This window comes from Pyrus communis, chromosome 12 (genome assembly GCF_041283825.1).
Source record: "Pyrus communis isolate YQ-2024b chromosome 12, ASM4128382v1, whole genome shotgun sequence".
Classification (NCBI taxonomy): Eukaryota; Viridiplantae; Streptophyta; class Magnoliopsida; order Rosales; family Rosaceae; genus Pyrus; species Pyrus communis.
Window position 1 is genome coordinate 20128530 of NC_142576.1, and position 6925 is coordinate 20135454.

The following is a 6925-nucleotide window of genomic DNA, read 5'->3' on the forward strand; positions in this document are numbered from 1 at the left end:
CCATTATGTACCGATGTAATAAGTACATGCAGACATTTGCATTGTGTACGTGTGGCATATAATATTTCGGTGGAAATCGTAGAAGGATTCCAACAATATCAATATTGTGATCAATTTGGTAATTACCATCTGCACAATCCGTCAGATGTGAGGTTTTATTATAAAAGACATCAGTATTAGTTGGAGTGAGGTTATGATATTTAAACTCTTTTTTTCTTATTGATACAATCGATGTGGGACATCAACACATCATTTCACGTAAGGTCCAATTAGTGGGTTACACATGAGAGATCCACACATCGACAATCACATAGAGTCAAGAGGACTCATCCTACACACTGGGTCAAGGGACCCACCATCATCGCACGGGGCCAAGGGGACCCTCCCTCGCATGGGGGTACAGTACGACCTCGCTCCCTGACTCTGATACCATATAGAATTATCAGAGAGACGGGTCATACGACTCACTTCCAACAAAACCGATATTATCTCTAACTTGGTAATTACCACCTGCACAATCCTTCAGATGTGGGGTTTTATCACAAAAAAACCTTGATGTTTGTTAAAATGAGATTAAAATATGTAAACTCTTTTTTTCTTATTGATACGGTCGATGTGAGACATCAACAACGTCAAGATGGCAAAGCAACGTGAACAAGGAAAGTGTCCTCACTTTCCACCGTCTGCTGAAATGCAATGCCGATGTTGGCTTTAGCTTTCACACTCCCCACCACCCCCATGATTGTTCGTTTGTTTTCTTCATCAAAGACAAAAGGCCACCCTCCAGGTTCATATCCCTTTTTTGGGACTTGGGGAGGTTTTTTAGGGAACACGACATGCAAATTGGCTCCTTTCTCTGTCCTGGGGTCTATACGTTGGAGAATAGAGTTCGAAATCAGAAATTCTGCAGTAAATTTTAACTTATTATTACACAAAATTGTACCACAAAGTTTTTAATAATAAAATTAGACTTGACAGGAGTGTGCAGTTGAAAAGTTGAAATAATATTAAAGTATTTATTAGTAAATCGCTGACCAACTTTGAAATTGTGACAATATATACACGTGTATGTTGTCATTTCCTTATCTCTGTCGTCACATATGAGTGCTGTGACATTTAAGCGATGGACCAAGTTCAAGGGTAATATTTTGCCCCCACTTTCATTTATGTGGTGGACCAAGTGAAAATTATTACATACGATCTGCATTATTGTCACTCATCTTTGGATGCTCGAAAGGCTAGGGACTCTTTTGAGCAGGAGGACATGCATTATTGTTTAATCCACATCTGACAATCGTATTAGTCAGTTCATAAGATTAGACTGCCATGTTTTCTCATGATAGAAGAGTCAATAGTCAGACAGACATCTTTTTATTGGTTGACATTCTCAGCTCCGGGTCACAAGCCAAATACAAAAATGGTACTATTTCTTGATTAAATATATGTTATGGAATAGGACTTTAGACCCTCAATTGCGAATTGGATCTCTTTCGGATCCAAATTGGGAAAATTTTAAGAATTATCAAATCTTAATCATTCATTGTGTATCGTACAGTCAGAAATCATTTAAATTTTTTTATTTAAAATTAAACACAAATAGTACTTGACAAAAACTGACCGCACGATATACGATAAATGACTAGGATGTGAGGATTCCTAAAATCCCCACAAAGTGGATCCGGAGAAGATCCTCTTCCCAATTTCGAGCGAATCCATAGCTCAATGAATCAATTTTTGGTTAATTCCATGAGTTCGAACGCCATGACCAATGCATATATGTGGATAACAAAGATCAATTATCAGGGTTTGAATTTGTAGGTTCACTGTCACTGCGGTGTTTCGTTTTAATAATAACATATTATGTGTATATATTCTTTTACTCAGCATTATATTATAAAAAAAATATTATTGTACTGAAACACCTAGTAATAATAAAACCATTTCATGCATGTCATTTTGCATGATTAGAGCGGAAAGAGAGACTGAGAGTAAACACAATGTTAATAAACCAAAGAGTAGAATTTACAGTAGTTTGTTCGCTTTTAAGTTTGCAGTAGTTCTCGATTTCAGTTTCTAGGTATGATTGTGGGAGGATGATTCTTTTCCCTTCTAATCTTTCTCTTATTTCCTCCCCTTCTATTTGAACAATTACAGTTAAGTCACGTTAACATTTTATAGAGATAATAAGATAAAAAATAATATGTGAAAGGAGAAGAGGCAATGAGACGGAAAAAAAGGAAGGGAGAGAATCCAAAATTATGGGTGGGGGAGTACTGGGATTGGATGATTAGGAATAGCAATATGTGCCACCACTTTTTTGGATCTCCACGTGGTTTGTATCATGGCACATTGACCATTTTAATGCACAATTATCAGCATCCACCCAATTCTACTGTTTGGCTTTGGCGTTAGGTTTTCTGGCCATTGTTTCTTGGGTTAGGATTATTTTTCCTCCTTTTTTTCATTCATTTTCATCTTCTCCTCTCGTATTCTTTATTTTGTCTTTCTTATTCTATATATAAAAAAAAACTAATATAAGATGTTAAAGTGATTTAACCGTGACCGTTCAAATAAGAGGGGAAGGAATGAGAGGAAAAAAAAGAGGGAAGAGAATTCTACTTCTAGTTTCTTTCCCTACCCTTCTTTTCATTATTATTTTTACATTATTGGAAGCGTTAGTGCCTTGTAATCTTAACAATTCTATCATTGGATTCAAAGTAAAGCAGTAACGTGTAGTGATATTACTTTTTCTAATGTTAAAAGAGATTTTAATCTCAAATCTCGTTTCATGGATAAAAAAAAAACATAGTCAATGGATTAGTAATTTTGGTTTGTTTGTCGTAATAAAAGTACAACTAGGGGATATCTCCTTTTACATATAACTGATATTGGAGGATGAAGGATTCGAGCCTAAGATTTCAAGTGCAAAGATGAATATTCTTAACAATTAATCTGTAAATTTGTTAGATGAAAAATAGCACAATTGAGATTTAATGAAACTATATAAAGCATAAAGAAATCATGAATATAATGTTTAAAGTAATCGATTGGACATTGTTAGTAATTGTTCAAAGTATAGAGAAAGAGAACCACCGAAAGGGAGGAAAGAGGCCATTTTTCAACCAAACTAAATAAATTTCGTTAGATAAAATTTTAACATCACATAAAATATAAGTTCGAGATTCGAGAAGATCATAAAATCTGCACAAATTACACCGAGTAAATGTCACAACAAGAACTAAAACTCTCACATTACTCGGGGTAATTTTTTGACGGATCAGATCAAAAACAAGTGTTTAAGGTTTAATCCCAAAAAAATCGACATCAAGCACTTCTTCCGTTTCCAAATAATTTCTGAATATTTAGAGTTCTCAGAATTTCAAAATTGGTGTTATCTCGGGATTTTCTAAGTTAAACTTTACAATTCGGTGAAAATTTGCGAACTTTTGAGTAGATGCCATTCAATGTTTTTTTTCTTAATTTTGGGTGTGAATTTGTGCATATATCATATTTCTAATAACTTTGTAATATATAGGTATGTTTATATTGGTGTGATTAGAAGTGGGGTGGTTAAAATTTTGACATGGCATAAGAGTGCGCCTATATGACTTGGCTTGATTTAGGTCTTAATTTTCAAAGTTGGACTTTACAATTTGGTGAAAATTTGTGAACTTTTGAGTAGATGCCATTCAATGTTTTTTTTCTTCTTCCTAATTTTGGGTATGAACTTGTTTATAATTCTAATTAACTTTGTAGTATATAGCCATGTTTATATGGGTGGGATGGGATTATTAGTGGGGTGCTTGAAATTTTGACATGGTATAAGAGTCCGCCTATTGACTTGGCCTCAATGGCTGAATTAGGTCTTTACTTTCTCTTGCCCGAATTTTCGTTTTAATTGTACTGTCTTTTCTTCCCAACTTAAATGGTTGATGTGGAATTAATTGCATATGTGGACACTATTGACTAGAAGAACATAAAATGTGATATTCAAAATGGTTTTTTATTTTTTTTTATTTTTTAATTTTCCAAAAAGAATAAATTACCAAGAAAGTCCCCTTTGTTGTAAAATCGACGGTGCGTGTGCAGTGGAATAAATAAAACAAGACACAAAATTTACGAGGTTCCTCTACAGTCAGTGTGATTGGAGTACGTCCTCGGGCAGCAGTGATGCTTTCATTATAATTTGGAATAATAGGAGTACAAAGCTAACTCTATGTATTCTCTCCTCTCCTTTTCCTCTCTTTCTTTCTCTGCTCTATCTCCATTGATAGCAGTCGGAGTGCTCTATTTATAGAGCAACTCCGTATTATTACATTTTGAATATTTACACCACACCTTTGACAAATGATCTCCACATATCAATATTCTGCCAAGGTTTTCAATACTGTGGCAATGTTTTCAATGTTGTGGCAATGTTTTCAATACTGTAGGCATTCATTACCCACTAGTATTTTCAACACTCCCCCTTGAATGCTCACATATCACATCAGTTGCCTTGTTAAAATCTTGATCTATTTTTGGATGCTCCCCCTTGATGAGTATCTCCCCCTGATTTCAAATTCCGTAGGCTGATCATTGATCCTGCTACTTTAGTCTCTTAGCGGTGATAGTTGCCGAATGAGGTGTTTTACTTGTTGTTAACTTTCCACAGACTTGTTCTTGAACTGGGTTGGAGGGTCTTCTGCTAGACTTCCTCCAAAGGTCTTAATTTACCTATTTTATCTGGAGCTGAATTTGATTCAAGGATGGTGGACACTTGATCTTGAATCGGACTTGTGATTTCTTCAAAGGCCGTCTAGACTTGATCTTGAATGAAATTGGATCATGAGGAGCTTCATGTGACAAGTGATCTTAGGCTTTGTCGGGGATGAACTGATATGTGTTTGTTGTGGTTGTCTCCACATGCTTCAATGTATCATTTTCACTTGCCTTACTTGCTCCCCTTGCAGAAGTGGTATTTTCCTTATGCAGGTTTGGCATCTTCTCTTGTAGTATTTGTCCTCTGATACAGGAGTGGAATGCAAACCTTGCATTTGAATGGACCACCACTTCTTGGTGGCAGCGAAAGTTTGAGTGGAGGTTCCGACATATTGCTTTCTCTGTCCTTGTCTTGGCAAGTAAGAACAAGGACAAAGGAAAGGACAGGGAGATTACATGATATAAGATACTCTTGCTCTCGTCCCTGATGATATGAGATACTCTTACTCTGGTGTGACTTGTTTATAGAGGTATTCTCAGAGAGGAAGAAAACAGAGTATTTCGAGATACTTTGTGAAAGATGCATTCTCGGAGATGAGGAAGAGTTAGATATTTTTCAGTTCTGCCTTGCCATGGAGGACAGAGGTTGACATATATATGGATTTCCCAATAGCAGGTAGTAGTGATGTGCCTTTACTCTTGTCAGCAACTGTGGTGTAATTAGAACAGTAAGATTCACGCGTTTTCAACTTTATCAGAGATCTTTGACAAAGTTGCACGTGATATCCAAGAGTTGAGATTGCGTCTGAGAAATGTTGACAGACATCATGCAGGGAAATCCAGCTTTTGAAATTCGAAAATCGGTGTCTCTTCGATTTTTGAATAAGTGGTCATGTTGCCCCTCATTTTATAGAGATATCAATTTTGTTCAGAAACACTCAGAAAATTGTTGCCTGCAGAAATTTCCCTTTCTTGCACTTCTGAGATTTTATCTGACTTCCTTCATCATTTCTGAAAATGGCTTGCCCATCTAACATTTGCTTAGATTTGAGTCTCAAGATTGATACAGACGAGCAGCGTCAGGATAACATATGGTGCCCGTCCTTCTCATCTTCTAATGGTCCTCTTACGGTTGGGGACTCTGTGATGAAGAATAACATAACCGCTACAATGGTAGCCAGGAATCTTCTCACTCTAAAGGACAACAGAATCCTTTCAAACCGATCTGATGAGGCAGCCGTTCAAGACTCATTGGCTCTCAGTGTTCAATGTGCGGGCTCTGTAGCCAATATGGGTCAGTGCTTACTTGCTCGAACTCACCAAGTTGAATCATTAATAGCTGAGGTGGCAAGTCTTAAATAAGAGATTAAAGGGCTCAAGCATGAGAATAGAGTGTTACACATGCTTGCAAATAATTACTCTACGAGCATGAAAAGAAAGCTCTACCAGCTATTGGAATTCGAAGGTCGGACTCAAAATGACAATCGGGGGTTCGAGTCTTTATTTCAAAGACATCCATTGTCTTAGCTGTCTGGAGTTCCACCAAGTATTGAGACTCCAAATAATCAACTTCTGATGTCTTCCCCTTCTGGGGTACTTCCGAGTACTGAGGCTTCACATGAGCAACCTTTGTGAAGGTTCCCTCCTATTTGTTTGTTTTAACTCATGTGTATGTAATTTCTCGGAGATATTAATATATAAGCTTTATTTCATTCAGTGTATTGTGTTAAATAAAGCATATATTTCACTAAGATGTGGTACTTCTGGACCAAATATCAATTTATCTTTACCCTCGCGAAGATAAATGATCATTCTTAGTGTCTAAATCATTTGAGTATTCAACTCATGATCTTCAATCCATATGATTCTTTAATATCATAAACATCATGGATAAGATTCGTGTTGGCATATTGTTCGATTATGCAGTTCGAGACAATATTTCTCTCAACACTTTATAATCTTTCTTGACTCTTCAGGAGTCCCAATTTAATATCATCAACTCTTGCAAGAGATTTTAGTATGTTGCAACAATACCATAATGAAAGTACTCACTAAGGCAATTTATATCATCCATTGGTATTGAGTACATATTTTATGCTTTACCCTTCCGGGGCTTTCTTCAAGCAATTTGAATCCTTCAGGGATTTTCTACATTTCATGACACATTTTCCTTTAGAATTTATACAGAGCAATTCGCTTCCATGTATATTTGAGGGATTTACTT